Source organism: Solanum lycopersicum, chromosome 11 (genome assembly GCF_036512215.1).
Source record: "Solanum lycopersicum chromosome 11, SLM_r2.1".
Taxonomy (NCBI): Eukaryota; Viridiplantae; Streptophyta; class Magnoliopsida; order Solanales; family Solanaceae; genus Solanum; species Solanum lycopersicum.
Genome location: NC_090810.1, coordinates 14,330,679 through 14,353,673, shown reverse-complemented (window position 1 = coordinate 14,353,673; position 22,995 = coordinate 14,330,679). Strand labels below are relative to the sequence as shown.

General features: G+C 34.4%; 1 long non-coding RNA gene across 1 annotated transcript; it reads right to left on the bottom strand.

The window, feature by feature from the left end:
• Positions 1 to 1,624: 1,624 nt before the first annotated feature.
• Positions 1,625 to 12,512, bottom strand: LOC138339577 (uncharacterized). The gene is made up of 2 exons (XR_011212424.1): positions 11,601 to 12,512; positions 1,625 to 10,273 (listed from the first exon to the last, which is right to left on the bottom strand). It is a non-coding gene; the product is annotated as an uncharacterized lncRNA (long non-coding RNA).
• Between the last annotated feature and the right edge of the window lie 10,483 nt (positions 12,513 to 22,995).

Sequence of the window (22,995 nt, the reverse complement as noted above, 5' to 3'; positions counted from 1 at the left end):
GAATACATGTCTTCTTAGAGACATTCTTAGTGATACTACATCATTGACCAAAGGTCGCGATCTTTCTCACGCCTAGCATGGTGGCTTACACCTCATTCCTTTTAAAAAACGAATCTATATTTGTAGCATTTATCAAAAGTTCTCATTCTTCGTGAAGACAACACCAGCATGTAAGCATATCAAATTATGATAGCTTTAGTACATCATTCCATATTCATTTGTATTATTCAATCACTTGCCTTATTTCAAACATAATATGCATTGCTGTCACATTCACTTTAGAGAATGGAGCGATTTCATGACTAATTTTTAATAAAGGCACATTGTTTGGTTAATAGTCAATGTATCATCAATATAATGCATTGGTTCTCAAACCCAACATCTTATCCACATAAAGGCATGTTACGTCATAAATCGATATGACATTAACCCAATACTTAGGTGCATCATGACAAAATGTGATGTCTTACCTTGTTGGTGCGATTAGACATGAATCGATCGTCTTACCCTTTTAAATGCGATAAAACATGAATTTATTGTCTTACTATTGAATTGGTAAATTAAATTTCAACAATATATATGAAATATTATCACTTCTCGTATAATTATAACTATTTAAAGTCAAAAAACAAACTTTTAAAATAACTCAAAACATGATCATAATTAAAATTATTGATTTCTGAAAGTTAAAACGTGGTAAATCAGTTTTATCATATGAGAGATCATATAAATCTAAAGTTTTCATTAGATGACAAAGAAGTGTAGGACTTCCCAAATAAATTAAATATGTCTCTCTATAAACGTGTGAAAGAAAATGATCCAGACAATAAAAAAATATTCATAAGAGTAGATCTACCTTTTGTTTGAAAATTCCCCATTAATTAATAGTGCTTACCTGAACTTTAAGGTTCTCTGTTTTATCACTTTGATGAGAAATTCGATAATTTTGGTAGATATTAATTTACATACGTGTCAATGTTCAGAACACTAAGAAGAGAATGAAAATTGGACATATTAACTAAACTCAATGGATAGATACTCGTGTTCATAACATATTATAAAATTATATAAACAAGAAGAAGAATAAAGTAGCGAGAAGAGAGAAGACTTCATATTTCTCTTTAAGTATATTCAGTATTCATGAATTTTCTTTACAATGAAGCAGAACCCCTTTATTTATATGTTAAACCTAACTTTGTCTTCAAGTAAAATTCCTAACAACATCTTCACATAATAAGACGTTCCATATAACACAAATATGTTTTTAACAGATATGATATTTTTATTTTGTTTTCCTGCCTCATCTTTTTATTTTTGCTTTTCATTATATCACCATAAATATATTCTTCCTTTTATCTTGCTATTTCCTGCCTCATCTTTATATTTTTGCTTCTCATTATATCACCATAAATTTATTCTTTACTATTAGAAAAGATTCTCGTCTTCTTGTTAGCTTTTCATTTGTGAAAAAGAAAAAGAATAAAGTTAGAGAACTAATACTTCATGTGGTGGCATAATTTTACGGTTCACAAATTAAATGTTAGAGGACATGATTTTGATGTTTCTCAAACTTTGGTATATTGAATTTCTAAATAGTATTTCATTGTGCAATTTTGATAAATCTGTTGATATAATTTTTATTGGCATAAAATGATTAAATTTGCATAGATATATTCTAATGAACTCATTTATATAACAAATTAAAATTTTGATTTATCTGAAGCAGTAAATCTTCTTACCGAGTGATTCTTCGATTTTGTTAATCTACATCCATATCCTCTTGTTTGATTTCATTTCTACAAACAAATAAATTTTTTAATTTATTTGAGAGAGTAAAACTTTTCAAAAATTCAACTACCTGAACAACAATATCTTCTATTGCAATAATTCTTCCATTTCATCAACTTACTTTCATGCATAATTTCATTTGTATAGACAAATAAAAAAACTTGATTTACATGAGGTAGTTAATAATTTTTTGTAGCACTTATTCAGGAATTTTCTTGATTACTCTTAGGTTATGTGCTCTATTATTTTATACTTTTTAATTGATTGACTGTAAGAAATTATTGACAACCGTTACAACTCTTCGTACTCCGTTACAACAATAAAAATATCACTTATGTTAAAACTTTTCATCGTCTTCTTTAATTGTAGGCTAATAGATGTATTGAATAGATTATTATTTTAACAAATAATTGAAAAATTCAAAATTAGATAAAAGGGATAAATTTGAGTGGTGATCATATAGGCATGCCACATCAACTTATATATATATATATAGAGAGAGATAGATAGATTTCTCATTCTTATTTTTCGAAGAGGGCTCATCGTTTAAGGATATTAGTTGTTATCATGTCATCTAAAAATGTTTGGCACAAGTTGAGGTTCGTTAATTTGCTTCTTATAAACTTTGTAAATTCTTTTATGCCTTCATTTGTTCTTTCTATTGTAGAGTGAATCTGGAAAAGCTTTTAGTGTTGTGTATTGTTGTAAAAGAAAGTGACTTTGATATATAGAGGTTACACGTAAACGCTAAATGATAGTAAGGTTTATAAGTCATAAGATTAGTCTTTTAAGCAAGTCAACGCTGTTTTCAGCTGATAATTTTGCTTCTCCTCATAAGAATATTGTTAACGATTCGATTTCTTATGCATGTTTAAGGATGGTATTTTGATTATAATCTGTTTTAGCGCTAATATCTTAACTTTAAGCTTTTGTTTTCAATATTCATTTTTTCCTCTTTTATTTAGTAATTTTATCACTTATTCCTGAACGTGTTGATGATTCGCCACTGTTTTGCGTTTTATGTTGTTATGTTGCTGGGTTATCCACCTAAAATGGTAGTTTGAATAAATATATCTTGCTAAAAGAAGTGCATTGTTTTGGTCAATTGAAATAGCTTTAGAATTGTTTAGCTTTCTCTTCTCTGCTTGCTTTGATCTTGTCCTTGATTTTTCTATAGGTAATTTAAGCCCATTATGTGATGGCTTTCTTAGATTTTATTCCTAACATCAAATTTTATCATCGATTTTTTTGAAAGTTCAACATGCATTTTTAGAGAGAAAGCATATGTCGTTTAACTACATCAATTAACTTCACACTTTAAATTTTTTATATATTGAATATGTATTCAAATAAAGTCCTTGATGTTTAAATTTCAGGCCATATAATTGTTCGACTTGCATATACACACAATGAAACAACACTACAGTTAACGCTTAAAAACAAAGAACTAATACTAGAATCTAGTGTATTTGTGTTTGTTAATGATGCAGCAAGGGTCAGGCAGAGAAGAAAATAAGTAAATAAATCACGACCATCTTGACGGTCCATGGTCCACTTCACAGACCATGAAAGTGACCGTTAAGTGTGATGGCAGTAGCTGGATTCTGAAGACATATTTCCGAGTGTCAAAGTGAAGAACACGAACAACTTCACGGACTGTGATCACTTTTACGGTACGTGGTTTAGTTCGCAAATAAGATTCCATAGAGAAATTAAAGTTTTCAGAGTTTGAGAAAATTGAAGTGAAAACTATGGACGTCTGCACGGACCGTAATCACTTTGACGGTCCGTGGTTCAGTTCGTGTACAAGATTCTAAAGTGTAGCTAAAAGTCCAAGTTTTGTTGATTTGAAAAAAAGACTACAGACAACTCTACGGACCGTTGTCTCTCTGATGGTTCGTGAGCCTGTCCGTCGAGCTCAGTCTAGAAGCTTATAAGAAGATCTAGTATTGGGGCACGCTAAGGGAATGCTATAGAAAAGACTTCACGAACCATGAACCCTTTCATGGAAGGTGATGGTGGTCGTGAAAGGGTAGAAAATACAGTCCTAGTTCTATTATTTTTATTTGGAATTTTTTTTATTGTTTTTAATTGAGGTTGTTTTTAAATAATTATCAATTATTGAACTTTCACGAGGGGACGATGATAGAACTTGAGGGTATTGGGGAGTTCTTCTAGTTTTCGAATCAATTGATAACAAAGGAATTTTGGCTCTCAAATTACAAAGTAGTTTTTGAATTGCAAATTGACTTCGTAAGTGTTCAAAATTATGTTCTCAATTCTTATTAATTGTTATATACGTGGAATTATGAGGCACTAAACCTTTCGACCATTTGTCTGGGATCTATGATGATACTGTGAATCTTACTCTGTAAAACAAGCGTAGATCAATCTTTCTTTACATGTTGTAGGTTAAAGCTTTGAGTATAATTTTTTCTAACGAGTTCACGCTTTAGAATAGCCTGTATCGAGTGGTTATTTGAGAGAAAAACACTTGTTAGGATAAACCAAAGATTTACTTGCAGAATTGAAGTTAAAGTTGGAGTTTAAGAGAAGAAAATTTTATCTTCATACCCATCTAACCGATTTCTTGATGCAAGAATCATTTGTAGTTAAAGAGAATATAAGTGATTATTTTCTAATGAGGATGAGTAACATTAGATAAAGTCTATTCGCTGAGCTTTAAATTTATAATTGTTTGAAGCTCTTATTGCAGAAGAGTTTCAGAGTTGGCGTCATACTGAACACTACCCTGTTTTTCTTAATCAACTGAGCAACTCATCCTTAGTCATCATTTATTCAATAGGATACAATAACAACAATCGGGTAAAAGCAACAGTAAAACATTATCTGTAAAGAGATTCTATGTGATATCAACCTCAACTCCAGTTGAATTCTTTAAATTGGAAGCAACCATTTACACTTTTATTTGAAGTGTAAGTTTAGACAAATCAAATTTTGGTGCCGCTGCGAGGGAATTCCATTCAGGAGTGTTTTACTAGCTTGTATTCAACTTGTAGTTATATTTTCCTAATTTTACTTGTGTGGTTGGTTTTGATCTATTACAGATAAATCTCTTTGTGCATGCCCACCACTAGAAGTAAGAGATAAATATTTCTTCCTTATGATTCGTAAGTCCAGAAAAACCTATGCAAGATGGTTAATGCTCAAGAACTAGAGGTTCAGAGACAGAGATTGGCTTAGAGGATGAACTTGACGTTGCACGACATGTACAACAAAATGTGGAAATTGTTCATAATTTAACACATATTCTTTAAAATGATTGTTGTTCCACCTAGTGGATTAGATGAAAACAGAGATGATGTGATACCACCCCATCGGCCACCTGTAGCCCAAAGAGGTAGAGTCCAGCACCCAGCTCACATGATGTACAAAGAGGATAATGCTAATTTGGATGGATTTAGATCCACTAGAGTAATAGTGTTACCTGCACTACCTCCAGGGGTGAAATTCTCGATCATCAGTACAATGATACAATTGCTAAATCTCAAAGGAATTTTTAGAGGGGCAACTGGTGATGATACGAACCAACATTTGATGAATTTTGTGGAAATATGCAAATCTTAAGAGAAATCTGGAGTGGGTCAAATTGCAATCAGGCTAAGGCTAATTCCCTTATGTCATACTGGGGAAACAACTAATTGGTTGAATGAGATCCCATATGACTCTATTCGAACTTGGAGTGAATCAAAAAAGCTTTCCTAGAACGATTCTTCCCAGAATTTTAAAAGAAAATGCAAATAAAAGATGAGATAAGTACACATGAGCAGTTACCACGAGAAGGGATGCATGACACTTGTTGGAGTTTCAACAAAAAATTGAAGAAATGTCCCAACCATGATCTTAGTGAGAGACGTCTTAAACAAGCTTTCTATAGGTCTCTTTATTATGTGACTAAACCTGTTGTTGATGTAGTCCGTGGAGGTTCTTTTACTAGTAAAGTATTTCCAGACAACATGCAATTGTTGGATGAAGTTTCCAAAAATAATAGGACATGGTCGACTAGAGATGCAGAAGCTGGGGAACTAGGGTATGCATATGAGATGTCAACTGAATAGAGTAAGTGGGAAGACGAAAAGGATTAGTACATGGAGCATCAGAGAACCCAAATTGATTTACTGACAAAGTATATTGTTTCCAAGTATGTAAAAATTAATGTTGTGGACAACAAAGCAGGTGTGAAGATCAAGACATTGACATTGATGAGGAAGCTAACTACTTGGGAAACCAAGAAGGTTTCCGGAAATATAACTCTGGACAACAGGGGTATTATTTTGGAAATGTAGGTCAGAACTACACCAGAGATTTTTAGTATGAATGACCACCAAACAGAGATCAAGGAAACTGGCAAAATAGAGATGGGCACAGAAATGATCGTAGTGGTGTGTATATGCCCCAGGTAGCAGAGAAAGAACGAATGGTAATTCCCGTGGATCTAAGCTGGAAGACATGATGGACAAGATGCTTCAAAAGGTTGAATCAACATATGTAGGAGTTAAAGAATTTTTTTGTGAGTTTTCAAGCATGAGTCATTGGAATACTATCACACCACCTCTATTAAGCAAATAGAGCAAAAGTTGGGACAACTCTCAACATCTCTAAATCATAGAAAGAATGTTTCACTATCAGTATTCAAAATCCCATAAAGGACGGACACTACATGGACATCACTTCCAAGAGTGGTAAAGTGTTATCTAACAAAAATTCTGCAGGTACCAAGAATGAAAAGGTTCAAGAGCAATCTGGAACAAACGATGACAAAAGTGCACCTGTCGATGACTTGGAGGAAATCATCACAGAGCAACTCTTTTGGAGGAAAAGAAAAATAGATCCAGGAAAAATTGCTTTTACAACATACTCCTAGATCTCCTCCTAATTTTTGTAAAGACTCTAAAAGAAAGCTGAAGATGGAAAGTTTACAAAGTTCATCACCATGATGAAGCAACTTTCAGCAAATATTCCGCTGGTAAAATCTCTTGAACAAATGCCAGGATATACCATGTTATGAAAGACTTGGTTACCAAGAAAAGAGCTGTAAGTCTTGATTTTTCTAATGATGTGCATCATTGCAGTGCTATTGCGACCAGAAATGTGGTTTAAAAAAAAAGATTATCCCGGTGTTTTTACAATCCTATGCACCATTGGGTTAATCAATTTTGCAAAAGCTTTGTGTGATCTAGGGGCTAACATTAATCTAATGCCATTAGCCATTTATGAAAAGTTAGGTTTGGGAATACCAAAACCTACAACATTAGATTGATGATGGCTGACAGGGTAGTCAAGAGACCAGTGGGAATCTTGTTTGATGTGTTGGTACATGTGGATACATTTATCTTCCCATCGATTTTGTTGTTTTGGATTAGGAAGTAGACTCTAAATTTCGTATAATTCTGGAAATACCGTTTCTGGCTATAGGAAGAGCTTTGGTTAATGTTGAACGAGGTGATTTGAAGTTTAACTTAATTCAGAGGAGGTCAAGCTTAAAATATGCAGATTAATGAAAAAACCACGAGAGATGGAATTGGTATCTGAAATTGAAGTTGTTGTTGATGATGATTTTAAGGCACCTATAGAATAAAGGATAGTTGTTAAAACATTAGTCGTTGTGCCGATGAGCTTTAATGTGGATTTCCGATCTGATTATGGAAAAACTATAAATTCTATACAGGGTATGGGAGCATATTCTTATGCTCCTAAGAAATTAGACTTGGATTTGAAAAACAGACCAAATGCTCCAGATAAACCCTCCACTAAGGAACCACCAGTTTTGGAGCTGAAACAGTTGCCAAGTGACCTCATGCATGTATTTTTGGGTACTAACAACACTTTACTTGTGATCTTGGCTGCAGATTTAAATTAAGGACAAGTATAAAACGTGGTTAGAGTGCTTCAACAGTTTAAAAAATCCATTGGATGGACTATTGCCGATATAATTTGAAGACCTCCAGGCATTTGCACACACAAAATTCATATTGAGAAAGATTGTATACCTAGCATTGATAACCTAAGGAGGTTGAACCCTCAAATAAAAGAGGTGGTGAAAAAGGAAATAATCAAATGGTTAGATTCTATGGTGGTTTACCCAGTCTTTTCTAGTCACTAGGTCAGTCAAGTTCAATGTGTGCCAAAAAAAAGGGCTTGAATGTGGTGGCGAATGCAAAGAATGAATTAGTTCCACAAAGACCAGTGACTGGGTGGAGAGTATGCATGGACTACAGAAAGATGAACAAATAGACTTTAAGGGAATATTTATTTATACCATTCATTGATCATTTGTTGGGCAGGTTAGCAGGTAAAGGTTGATATTGTTTCTTAGATGGATACTCTGTTTACAATCAAATATCCATTGCTCCTGAAGATCAGAAAAGACTACATTTTCATTTCCTTATGACACTTTTGCATTTAAATGCATGTCGTTTGGATTGTGTAATGCACCGACGCATTTTAATGGTGTATGATGTCAATTTTTTCAGACATGATTGCGGACACTCTTGAAGTATTTATGGATGACTTCTCTATAGTAGATGATATGTTTGATGATTGTTTGTTAAAACTTAGCAGGCACTATAAAGATGTGAGGAAGCCAACTTGGTACTAAACTGGGAGAAATGCCACTTTATGGTTAAAGAGGGCATAGTCTTGGATATAAAGTGTTGCAAAAAGGAATCAAAGTTGACAAGGCAAAGATTGAGGTGATTGAAAAATTGCCTCCTCCTCTTTGTGTGAAAGGTGTTCGGAGTTTCTTGGGACATGCCGGATTCTATAGGCATTTCATTAAGGACATATCCAAATTTGCACCCTATGTAAGCTCTTGGAGAAGGAGGTGACATTCATCTTTGATGACAGCTGCCTGAAAGCCTAAAAGAGAAACTAGTATCAGCACTTATAATCATTGGTCTGAACTGAGAAGAATCATTTGAAGTGATGTGCGATGCTAGTGGAACTACATTCGATGTTGCGTTGGGTCAAAAGCTCAATATGATATTCCATCCAATTTACTATACAAATAAGTTCTTAAATGGAGCACAACAAAATTACACTGTCACTGAGCAAGAATTGTTGGCTATAGTGTATGCATTTAAGAAATTCAGAGCATATTTGCTGGGCACCAAAGTAATAGTAGACACATATCATGTTGATATGAGGTATCTGATGGCCAAGAAGAATCCAACCCAAGATTAATCGGATTGGTGTTACTACTTTAAGAATTCGATTTTGAAGTAAAGGATAGAAAAGATAGAAAAGGTTGTGAAACCCAGGTAGCAAATGACCTTTCCAGATCGGAAGCTGCAAATAAAGAACACAATGAGCTCGAAATAGATGATGTATTCCCAGATGAACAGGTATTGGCTGCTACTCTTGATCTCATTCCCTAGTTTGTTGATTTTTATAATTTCTTATTTAGCGACTTGATACATGAGGGGATGGCATATCAGCAAAAGAAAAAGTTCTTACATGATGTTGGTAAGTATTTTTGGGATGAGCCTTATCTGTATAGAGTATGTGTTGATAACATACTAGGAGGTGTGTTCCAGAAGCTGAAATGTTATCTATTCTGGAAGCCTGTCATTCCTCTCCAGTAGGTGGGCATCATGGTGGAGCTCGAGCAGCGCATAAGATATATCAATGTGCGTTTTATTGGCCAACTATTAACTAGGATGAAGCTGAGTTGGTATGAAGTTGTGATATATGCCAAAGGCAAGGAGCTATATCAAGGCATCATGAGTTGTCTATGACACTCAATTTGGAGGTAGTGTTGCTTGATGTGTGGGGAATTGATCTCATGGGTCCCTTTGTAAGTTCATATGTACACAAATATATTCTGGTAACACTGGACTATTTATCCACATGGGTGGAAGATGTAGCATTACCTGAGAATGATGGAAAGAGTGTTGCAGCGTTCTTAAAAAAGAACATTTTTGCAAGATTCGGAACGCCTAGAGCTATTATTAGTAATGGTGGTTCTATCTTTGAAACAAAGTGTTCAGTGCATTTTTGACAAAGTATGGCGTGAAACAACATAAGGTAGCTATATCATATCACCCACAAACCAGCGTCCAAGTGGAAGTGTCTGACAGAGGAATCAAGATAATTTTTGCAAAAATAGTAAATGTAACCAGACAGATTGGCAAGAAAGTTAGATGATAAATTATGGGGATATCAGATAGATTTTAAAACAGCTATTGACATGTCTCCATAACAAATGGTGTTTGGAAAAGCATGTCACTTACCTATTGAACTTGAGCATAGAGCACTTTGAGCAACGAAGAAGTTGTATATCACTGTATACGTCAAGTCAATTAGTGTATACAGCCCCTTTTTTGGACATTTCGGAGCTTCAAAATTCAAATTCTAGCTTTGTTTAACCTCAGAAAGCATGTATTTAAATTTTCTGATAGTTGACTTGAGCAATAAAGTAATATGGCTCGACTCGGAGATGCAAGGAAGATAAGCCCATCATGGACTGGGGAAGTAAATCATACAACAAACAAAAGAAAACAAAATTAATAATTGAGGTAAGAAAAACGATTAAGATATAACTTTAAGCAATTCAAAATGGAAAGGGTAACAAAACTAACTATTAGACCAAAGTAACAGATTATTTTAAGAAAGACAATTTGAACTAGCTTAACAAATGACAAGAATTAATCAAGCACAAAATAACTTAAAATATTAATAGTAAGAAGATAACTATGTAAAAAGGTGATTGACACGAGGATGATAAACAAGATTTGACACTAACCTGTTGGAAGGAAATAATTTTAGAAAATACAAACACATACATGAATATGCTCGAAAAATAAAGTCCACAAAAGAATTATATAGGGGCAACATAGGAGCAGAACATTCGTAATAAACAACTGATTAGCATTCAATAAATAACTCGGAATGTAAAGAGAGCATGCTAAGACATATTTTAACAGTAAAGAAAGTCATTTATTTGTCTGAAAGAAACTTATGAACCAAAGAAAAGAAAGCGCTTGTTCTTTATTTCTGAAACAAAAGCTATAAATATGATGCTAATCAAGCCAATGAAGGTCACACGGGATACAGGGGTTGATACAGATGAGAGGATAATATCAATAAAGATCATGTTCAAACGGTTCTAAAGACTAAACTCCAGCAAAACTAGAGTGAGAAAATAAAATAAGAAACTCAGACTCTTATACCGACTCAAAACTTCAAATGCAAGCATTTTTCGCGTGAAATGAATAGCAAGAAGGAAAAATTATATTACACCAAGCATAAATTCTAATCCAGAGCTAACTGAATACTACTAACAACACAAGACAAACATGATAAACACATACAAAAAGTTAAACACTAAACAACAAGCATATCAGAATACCTAGATACAATGACATGAGAAAAGAGACAAAGAGATCATAAAGATACAAATAATACAAAGCTGCTAGCATCACATACATCCTTAGCATGTCAATTAACTCAAAATTCTTAGGCTTGCATGAGTAACGACATCAGACAAAACAAACTAAATGCAGTACCCCTAATGTTTAACATTATAATAAACATGATAATAAAGGTTTAACAACATTCAAATAACAAAACAAAAGTGGAAGAGAAAAGCATCAACACTAGATACAAGACGGCAAAAGACTTAATTCGATACTGAAATTAACTCATGGCAATCATTTACGAGCATAAATGCCACCAATATTTGATAATAACTAACAGTAACACCACAACGAAATGTTGACCATATTGCACTAGGACACACCATCAGAAAAAACAAAGAAGACAAAAGAATAGTATGGGGGAAGAAGAGTCACCTTTTTTTGGGACAGCAACCTAGACAGAACGAGCTTCAACCACTACAATCGACGACTCTAGTGAACTCATGTGAAATGAGCATAAGATTCGATCAACACTAGAACTCTAGCAGAAGACTCAATCAACGCCGAACTCACTCTCTCAACTTCTATAACCTATTCCTAAATATTTGTATGTAAACATTTAAGCTAGTATTTTATCGTATTTCCTCTCAAATTCCAGCTAATTCATCTCAATATTTTTTCTCCCCGTTTCAACCGTGAATAATAAGCAACTATATATAGAAGGGAAATTAGGGTTCAAATAAGGGAAATGGATGAAATCCAATAACCAAATCGAAATTCAAACTCCCAATTCTTTTACAATTAAATTGAAACACCCTTTTTCTGAAGTTCCAAACCATTCTGGAAGAGAAAATTACAAGATAGATGGCAGGGATTGACACCCTCGTCCTTGAGCAACGATGTGGAGCCATCCCACACTATAAGGGTGCTTCCGCATGCCTTCATTGTTGTCTCATGATTGAAAGGGACATATGAAGAAGACGACAACAGAGACGTAGAGTACTACTTTCTATCTACTTGACGTCGTGTTCGACTCCGTGATGACGTTATTTCAAATCACTGTTGAGGACGTCGTTTTCTTGCTGCTTGGATTGTCGTATCGAGTGAACGGAGAGACGTCATGTATTTCTTTCTTAGTCTGTGAATGTTGCAACCGGAAACTTTTTTTGTCATTCAACCTATTGGGTTTCTAGAAATTGCACGCGCTGGGTTCTTCTTTACGAATACATAATTGGGTTGAGTCGAGGTGGAATGGTCTGCGTCGAAAAATAATTAAATCGAGTTGATGTGGGCCATTTATTTTAGATTAAGATTATTATTTTTTCATTTCCGTTAGAGGAAAAGGGTATATGTGGGTTATTTATTTACAAGTTTTATAACGAGGGTATATCAACTCTAAATGACAAAGTTAAGGGGTATATCAAACCCTTTTACCAATAATTAAATGGAGTTGATGGAAGTTGGAAAATGGGCTAGCTAAAGATGCAAGAAATTGAGGCAAACAAAAGGGTTGCTGATTTGTCTATTTGGGGTGAATAGATGGGCCAAAATCTGATCTCTCGAGGAAACTGAATTAAATTGATGAGTTTGGCTAAAATTGTGATAAAAGAAATTATCAATGAGCTTCTTAACTTCAACAAAATAAAATAATTAAAGATATAAACTATTATATAGTTAAAATATAAACAACATATTTAAATAAATAAAAAAATACTTCTTGAGTCGATTTTTGAATATTAATCATACCAATTATATACATACATTATGTTAAAAATGTTTTATAAAAAGTAACAAAACTATTCAAAATTAACTGGAAAAAATATTTGAAATTTTACAAAGTGACTTATTTAAAATCGTTCGAGGATTTAAGAAGCTCGGTGACTAACTAATATCGTAGAGGTCCAAAATTTGGTGTCCCTTGTTTGAATTGAAATTTTACAAAGTGACTTATTCAAAACTTTCTTCGTCTGTGACTTATTTAAAATCGTTCGAGGATTTAAGAAGCTCGGTGACTAACTAATATCGTAGAGGTCCAAAATTTGGTGTCCCTTGTTTGAATTGGATTGATGAAAGAAATTCGAGGCAAATGAAATTGACAGATCCAATTTTGACCACCACATATTTATTCTTCAGGAAAAAAAACTTTTTAGTACAGACTTTAAGAATTATGACCAAACCTCAGAAGTGATTTCCTACAAATCTCAGGTTATATGAGAATTCAGGCCACTAGTAGTTCGATAGTCTTGATTCGACGCATGATTTTGAAAGAATTCAAAAGTTATCCCCATATCGAATTATAAAGAGACTAGAATGCTCGAGGATAAGATTTGAGAGTGGAGATCAGAATTTAATCGAGTTTTCAACATTGAGCTCGCCTACATATCCCTAAATAGTGGGAATCGGGTTATTTATAGTTCAACTCGATTGGTTGAAATGGAAAACTATTATGCTAAGATAACCTTTGGTTATGGAAGTGTGACGAATAAGTCGAGTATGAATGTGGTGCACTTCACACCATAATTAAGAATTTACACAACATAATTTCCAAATATGTTAGATCATTGTCACTTAAATTGGAAAGTTTCCTCCGCTAAAATCCAAAAAATTTTGAATGCAAAACTGAAACTGATAAAACCCAAAGAAAACCCGCATGCCTTCTAATCGGGTGTGATTTGACTGTGTTGGAAGTCACTCCTCAGATCACGTCCTAAGAGTTTGATACGCCTTTTCAGACTATGTCCTAGTTTGCTGCTAAGAAGAAGCTTCACATTGTGTTGCATCCTTGTTGATGTCGTCCGCATCCATGGTTGAGAATTCATTCTCTCGGATGCTCTCGATAAAGACCAAAATAAACTTGTTAGTAAAAACTATAATCTGAAAAAGTGGTAGCTTCTCGTACGATGCTTTTCAGTTACTTTACTATGAAAGATGTAGCATAGGTTTTTTCAGTATATGCCTGCACACTCAAGGTAAATGATTAGTTGACATAATACCATTTTAGCTGGTGGTTTGAGTTAAAAAATAAAAAAAGATCATTCATATGACAAATGAATATATCTTAATGGATAAACATAAACATCTTTTTGCATTATATAAGAAAATAAAGAAGTATTGGGAGTAAAAGATTATGAATATCGCTTTCGAACACAGTATGTCCATTACAACTCATGATTTATTGAGGGTTTGTAGATGTCATTACTTATTTTCTGCATGGAAAACTCCAGTGATCTCTACAACGAGCTAGATGACTCAATGATTATTCAACTATAACGAGGTGGATGCCTCGATGATTATCAAAATGTAACAATGTGGATGACTCGATAATATTCCAACTGCAACGAGGTGGATGACTTTATAATTCGATCCTTAGCTCAGCTAAGAAAAAGTTCCACGTTGTGCTGCGTCTTTTTTTGATGTCGTCTTCACCTATGGTTTTATTTGAAAATTCATCCTCTTGGATGGTCTCGACAAACAAATGAACAAACTTGTTAGCAAAAACTGTAATTTAAATAGAGAAGTAATATGTTTTACTGTATTCGGCACATGTTCTTTTCTATAAATGTTCTTACTTTAGCCTCCATCAATTTTGACGCGGTGGATGATGACATGATATGATTTGAAAGGAAATCTTCATTTATAGAAAGATGATAATTCATTCATAAGATGGTGGTGATCCATTGGTAGGATAATGTTGCTACATGATAAGATGATGATGCCCCATTTGTAGGATGATTTTGATGCTCCATTGATAGAACGATGATTCTTCATTGATGATCCATTGGTAGGATTATGTTGATGCTCCACTATTAGAACGATGATGCTTCGTTGATGATCCATTGGCAGGATTATATTGATCGATTAACAGGAAGATGTTGATGCTCCATTGATACGATGATGATTCTCCGTTAATGATACATTGGTAGGATGATGTTGGTCTATAGGCAGGATGATGTTGATGCTCCATTGATCGGATGATGATGCTTTGTTGATGATCCATTAATAGGAAGATGTTGATCCACTTCTAGGATCATGTTGATATTACATCCAATAAATGACAATGATGTCATTCTCGATAGTGGTACTATCTCATTTGATAATACTGCAGGTATGTCCCTCTGGATAGTGATATTATCTCATATGATAATATTGTAGAAATGTATCTCTAGGGAGGGTTCTGACATTACCGCCTCTAATATCGACGTGATTTGTGAATAATTTTCAAACGTCCTTGATACTGAAAAATGTAATTTGATGTCATTGTAGATGCTTTTTTAAGAATGATGCTTTCACTTGTTTATATTTAAACATTTTCGCTCATTATTTAACTAACTAAGAAGACTCGTTTTTTTATTATATTTTAAGGGGGAAAAACTAAAAGAAAATTTTCTGAGGAGATTAATTAAGTGTTGACAAGACTAATAAAATAGAACTAAGTATAAGATACAAATAATTTTTATTTGAATATAAAATGAGAAACGACTATCTTTGGAAAATGAAATAAGTCAAATCAAAATCAAATAAGAAATATTAGTCAATACAATAGCAAATAAATAAAATGAGAAAGTTTGAACTTTGGCTCTTTGCCTAAATGCAGCAAAATGGACTTTTAGGCCCACCTCTTCCAAAATCTTGCAGCAATTCCGAATTGGACTTTGGCACACTTTTCATGGAGAATCTGATATACATTAGATGTATATTATTGTATACGACTTGTATCAAACTCCTTTTTTGTCCTTTCAAAACTTGTAATTTTATTCGAACGTTGTATCTCTGCCTTCTTCAATCTATGTTTTTACGTTTTTGCATTGTATGTTGTATTTTCGACGGTAGACCACAATGTATACATCAGGTATATCAGTGTACAACACCCCATTTTTGGGCATATTAGAGCTTGAAAATTTGAATTCTAGCTTTGTTTGACTCCAGAACCTGTATTTCAATTTCAATAGTCGGATATAATACATCAAGAGGTTATGCATAAAGTTTGCATGAAGTTGGAATGCTTGACATCTTCGAGCATAATCCAAGCAATCTTTTACCATTATTAGACAATAATAACCCATTCTTTTTATATGAAAATGCAACTTTGGCCAAATTTATCCATCCACAAACTCTAAAATGTACTTCTTACATAGCTTGATTTATTTCATCTTCTCCCAAACAACGCAATAGAACCCATGATATATTGCGATCCAAGTACAATTTAACGCTTAGAAACAAAGAACTAATACTAGAATCGAGTGTATTTGGTATGATTTGATGTGTTTGTTGATAATGCAGGAAGAAGGAAATAAGAAGAAAAGTAGTAAACCACGGCCTGTTTGACGGTCCGTGTCTCACTTTACGGACAGTGTAAGTGAATATGAAGTATGAGGACTAGAAGAATTCTAAAGACCTACATTGAGAAAGTTAAAGTTAAAACCACGCAAATCTTCACGGACCATAAGCATTTTGACGGTCTGTGGTTCAGTCTGTTAACCCGATTCCAAAGAGCAGCGCGAAGTGTTCGAAGATTGAGAAAATTAAAGTGAAGACCATGGAAATCTTCACGGACCATAATAACTTTGACGGTTCGTGATTCTGTCCGTCAACAAGATTCCAGAGAGAAGTACAAATTGTCTGCAGTTTGAGAAAGTTGAAGTGAAGAATACGGACGCCTTCATGGACCATAATAACTGTGACGGTCCATGACGCTTTTCGTCAACAAGATTCCAGAAAGCAGTGCAAAGTGTTCAGATTTTGAGAAAGTTAAAGTAAAGACTACGGATGTTTTCATGGACCATGATAATTTGGACGATGTGTGGTTCTATTCCTGAACTAGATTTCAAAGAACAACTAAAAGTTTATGTTTTGGAGAGTTAAAGGCAAGACCACGGATGACTATATGGACCGTCACGCCTGTCACGAGGCGTGATGGGGGCCGTGAAGAAAAGCGAGAATGCAGTCCTAGTTAGATTAAGTCTCTTTTTAAAAGCTTTTTGGGATTCTTATTTATTTTTTTTAAAACTATTTTTTTGGATAATCGAATTTTTGACGAGCAAGGGTGAAGAGAACTTGGAATTTTTTGAGCTTATCTTGTTTTTCGCACTACTTGGCAACAAGAGAAAGTTTGACTCTTAGATTATCAAGTTTGATTTTGAGTTTCAATTTCCTATCGTAAGTATTCAAAATTATGTTCTCAATCATTATCAACTGTTATGTACGCAAAATTATGACACTAAGCATTTAAATCAGGTGTGTGGGATCTATGATGAGACTGTGAATCTGAATCTGTAAAAGGAGCATAGAGTAATTTCCTTTCACATGTTGTAGATTCAAGCTTTGTTTTTAATTTTGTTTAAGGAGTGCACACTTTAGACTAGTCTGAATCAAGTGGCTGTTTGAGAGAAAAGCACTTGTTAGAAAAGGCAGAAATCTCTTTACTGTATTAAAGTTAAAGTTAGAGAAGCACTTGTTAGGAAAAGCAGAAATATAAGCCAGTTCTTTATAAAAGAATTAATTGTAGCTCGATAGAATAAAAGTGATTATTATCTAATAAGGCTGAAAAATATTAGATAAACTTTAGTCACTAAGTTTTGTGAAAGTATGATTGCTTGAAGCTCCGATTTCAGAAGAGTTTCACAAGTTCTTGTCATAGTGAACACTAACCCGGTTTCTCTTAATGAACAGAAAACTCATACCTTGTCATCGTTGATAAAATAGATTTGAAATCTCGTCACATGCCTAGAAATTGCTACTTGATATCCATACCCAAATTTTACTTTTTGTTTGAATTCATTAGGAAATAGTAACAACAATCAGATAAGAGCGACATTAAACATTGTATGTAAAGAAATTCTCTGTTGGAACGATCTCAACTCCAGTTGAGTTCTGTAAAATGAAAACGATTGTTTACACTCTCATTTAAGGTGTAAGTTTGTACGTATCAAATTTGTGCGCCGCTGTCAGGGAATTTCTATTCAGTAGTATTTTACTAACTTGTATTCGACTTGTAGTTATAATTTCCTAATTTTACTTGTTTTGTTATTTTTGATCTATCACAGATAAATCTGCTTGTGTATGACTACAACCCAAAGTAAGTGAGCCACATTTCTACCTTACGATCCGAATATCCATAAAAACTTACGCAAGATTGTTAACGCTCAAGAACTAGAGGCTCAGAGGCAAATGTAAGGCCTTGAGGCTGAACAGGATGTTGCACAACATGTGTAGCAAAATGCTGGATTAGTCCCACCTAGGGGAGTTGATGAAAATAGGGATGATATACTTCCTCCTCATCATCCCCTAGTAGCCCAAAGGGGTAGAGTTCAACATCCAACTCGCATGATGTATGAAGAGGATTATGTTGATTTTGATGGAGATGGAGCCACTAGAGCTACAGTGTTACCTGTGTTACCTCCAGGAGTGAAACTCACTATCACCAGTACAATGACACAATTGCTTAATCTCAAAGAAATGTTTATAGAGGCAGCAGGTGATGATGTGAATCAACATCTAATGAATTCTGTGGAGATATGTAAATCTCAAGAGATTCCTAGAGTTAATCTAACTGCAATGAGGCTAATGTTATTTCCCATATCTTTTATTGGGGAAGCAACTAATTGGTTGAATGAGATGTCAGATGACTCCATTTGAACTTGGAGTGAATTAAAAGAGGCTTTTGTAGATCGATTCTTTCCAGAATCGAAAGAACTTGAAATGAAGGATGAGATTAGTACACATAAGCAGTTGTCAGGAGAAGCAATGTATGATACTTGGTGGAGGTTCAGCCAAAAATTGAAGAAATTCCCAACCATGATGTTACTAAGAGGAATCTTAAACAAGCTTTCTATAGGTCTCTTAATTATGTGACCGAACATGTTATTGATGCAGTATGCGGATGTTCGTTAATGAGGAAGCCATTTGCTTAGAGCATATAACTATTGGATGAAGTTTCCAAAAACAATTGGGCATGGTACACTAGAGATGCAGAATTAGGAGAATTAGGGTATACATATGAGATGTCAGCGGAACAAGAAAGGGATTAGGACATGCCACATCGGAGAACTCAAATTGATTTACTAACGAAGCAATTGTGTCCAAGTCAAAAAAGTCAATATTGTGAGACAACAAAGCAGATACGAAGATCAAGACATTGACATTGATAAGGAAGATAAATACTTGGAAAACCAAGGAGGTTTCCAAAATTATAACTCTGGACATCAGGGGTATAATTTCGGAAATGCAGGCCGGAACTATACCAGAGATGGTAAATATGATATACTACCAAACATAGAGCATGGAAATTGTCTAAATAGAGATGGGTATAAAAATAATCATAGTGGTGTATATGTGCCCCCTGGTAGAAGAGAAAGAACAATTGGTCATCTAGTGGATCTAAGTTGGAAGATATGGTGGCCAAGATTCTTCAAAAGGCTGAATCAATAGATGCATGAGTTAAAGAAATGAGGGGTGAGTTCTCAAGCATGAGCCAGCTAGTTATCTGTCACACCACCTGTATTAAGAAAATAGAGCAACAGTGGGGACAATTATCAGCATCCCTGAATCAGAGAAGGAATGATTCTTTACCAAGTGATACCATTCAAAACCCCAAGAAGGATAGACAATGTATGGCAATAACTACTAGAAGTGGTAAAGTGGTTTTTAACCAAAACCCTACAAGTACCAAGAATGAATAGGTTGAGGAACAACTTGACACAGAGTACGATGAAAGTGCACCTGTAGATGACTTGGAAGAGGTTCAACAAAGAGTAGATCCTGCTAGAGGATAAGAGAAAGTGATTCATGAAAAACTGCTCACAGCAAATTCCTAGACCTTCTCCTCTTTTTCCACTGGTAGAAGTTCTTGAATAAATGTCGGGATATACCAAGTTCATGAAAGACTTGGTTACCAAGAAAAGATCTTAAAGTCTTGAGAAAATCCTGGTGCTTTCACCATCCCATGAACCATTGGGTTAATCAATTAGGAATGCCAAAACCTACAACAATGAGATTGATGATGGATGACAGGTCAGTTAAGTGACCAGTGGGAATCTTGTGTGATGTTTTGGTTAAAGTGGATACATTTATCTTTCCTGCAGATTTTGTTATCTTGGATTGTAAAGTAGATTTTGAAGCTCCTATAATTTTAGGAAGACCATTTTTATCTACAGAAAATGCTTTGGTTAATGATGAGCGAGGTGAGTTGAAGTTAAGACTAAATTCAGAAGAGGTGAAGTTTAACATACACAGATAAATGAAATCACCACGAGATCTGGAAGTGGTACTACAATGGAAGTTGTTACTAAAGACGACTTAAGAGTACCCATAGAAGAGAGAATAGTTGTTGAAACATTAGCCGCTGTGTTGATGAATTTTGATGCAGATTTTCGATCTGATTATGGAGAAACGGTGAATGCTTTACAAGATTTAAATGAAGGATAGGTACAAAATGTGGTTAGAGTGCTTCAAAGGCTTAAAACAGCTATTGGCTAGACTATTGCTGATTATAATTGGTATTCCTCCAGGCTTTTGCACACACAAAATTCAACTTGAGGAAGATGGCACACCCATTATTGAGCACCGAAGAAGATTGAATCTACATATGCAAGAGGTAGTAAAAAAGAAAATAATCAATTAGATGTTGGTGTGGTTTACCCGATCCCACATAGCCAATGGTCAACTTAGTATAATGTGTGCCAAAAAATGTGGGCATGATTGTAGTAGCAAACACAAAGAATGAACTAGTTCCACGGCCACTAGTGACTAGGTGGCGAGTATGCTTGGACTACAAATAACAAAACAGATAGACCTTAAGGGACCATTTCCTTATGCCATTTATGGACCAAATGTTGGATAGGTTAACTGTTCAAGGGTGATATTTCTTCTTAATGGATACTCTGGTTACAATCAAATATTCATTTATCCTGAAGATCAGAAAAGACTACATTTACATGTCCTTATGACTTTTTTGCATTTAAACGCATATCATTTGGATTATGTAATGAACCGACTACATTTCAGACATGCATGATTTCTATTTTTTCAGACATGTTCGAGGACACTTTGGAAGTATTTATGGACGATTTTTCTGCATTAGGTGATACTTTTGATAATTGTTTGGTGAATCTTAGCAGGGCATTGAAGAGATGTGAGGAAGCCAACTTGGTGATGAACTAGGAAAAATGACACTTCATGGTAATAGAGAGCATAGTTCTCGGACATAACAAAAAGGATATTAAAGTTGACAAGGCAAAAATTGAGGTGATTGAAAATTGCCTCCACCTATTTGTGTGAAAGGTGTTCGAAGCTTCCTGGGACATGCCGAATTCTATAGAAGTTTCATCAAGGACTTCTACAAAGTTGCACACCTCATGTGTAAGTTGTTGGACAAGGATGTGAAATTCACCTTTGATGACGCCTGCCTAAAAGCCTTTAAAATCTTCAAAGAGAAACAGATATCAACATATGTAATCATTGGCCTAAACTGGGCAGAACCATTTGAAGTGATGTGTGATGCCAGTGGCACCGCCATTAGGTGTTGTATTGGGTCAGAAGCGCTAAAAAGATGTTCCATAAAATTTACTATGCTAATAAGTCCCTAAATGGAGCACAGCGAAACTACACAGTCACTGAACAGGAACTATTGGTTGTAGTGTATGCATTTGAGAAATCTAGAGCTTATTTTGTGGGCAACAGAGTAATAGTTGTCACAAATCGAAACCACATCCTAGGAGTTAGGGCAATCTATGATTGCAACTGACGTACTTGACCTCTCGGAGATCTTGTACAAGCCCTTACATATCATTCATCGCATTAACATAGTAAAAAGTAGTGCATAATTAAAACTTTTCACAAAACATAACATAGTCTTTAAAAACTATTTCATATAAACCAATAGGAAATACTAAATCTCAATCTCATCATATTAAGACACATTAATACTTAAGACACGGCCCATACAAAATACGAATATAGAAATACATAGTCTATTACAATACTTCAAATGGAAAACATAAAAGACACATATGCCCCTCAAGTCAAAAGATCCTCACATACCAAGAACTATATAGATAGATAAAAGCATGGAATTAGTACAACCACATGTACTAAGTATGGCATTATGCATAAAAATCATGAAAAAATGGACTTTTATTGTAAATATGCATCTTTACTTTTAGAAATCATATTATAATCATAAGAACGCCATTTAACAACTTAGAAACACATAATATAACATTTGAACCAAAAATAATAATTTTAGAACCCACTTTATAGTGAGTTCAATTCACTGTACAGTGAATTCAGTTCTTTTTATATTTAACACTTTCTAGCATGTTGTTATCCCACTCAAAGCTATCCTAAGATTCACTTATGTCACACAAAGAGAGACCGCCCATACACCCTCTCTAGATGTGCCTAAACGACCCTTAAGATTACTTATAATGAGTCACATACACGCTTATAAAACATCATAAACATCAAAGTAAGATTCTTCTAACAAAGGTGACTCTAAGTCTCACTTCAGTGAGTTGTGAAGTGACCTCCTATACAATCCCTTACACACACACACTTAATATATCCTATAGACTCCCTAAAATAGAATTCTAATACTTAATACACTAAAACATAGATGATATAACATTCTCCTTCAAGATTACCTAAATAGTCCTTAAGACTACCTAAGGCTTAGATCATTTCCACAACACCAAACATCTTCCCTAACTAGAGTCATCCTCAAGACTTCCAAAGATAAAACATAAAGATATCATCTCTTATGCCCTCTTCACACTTAAGATAAGGAGTCCTTAAGTCACTTTAGATTAGGTACTTATTCATTTACATACTTCTT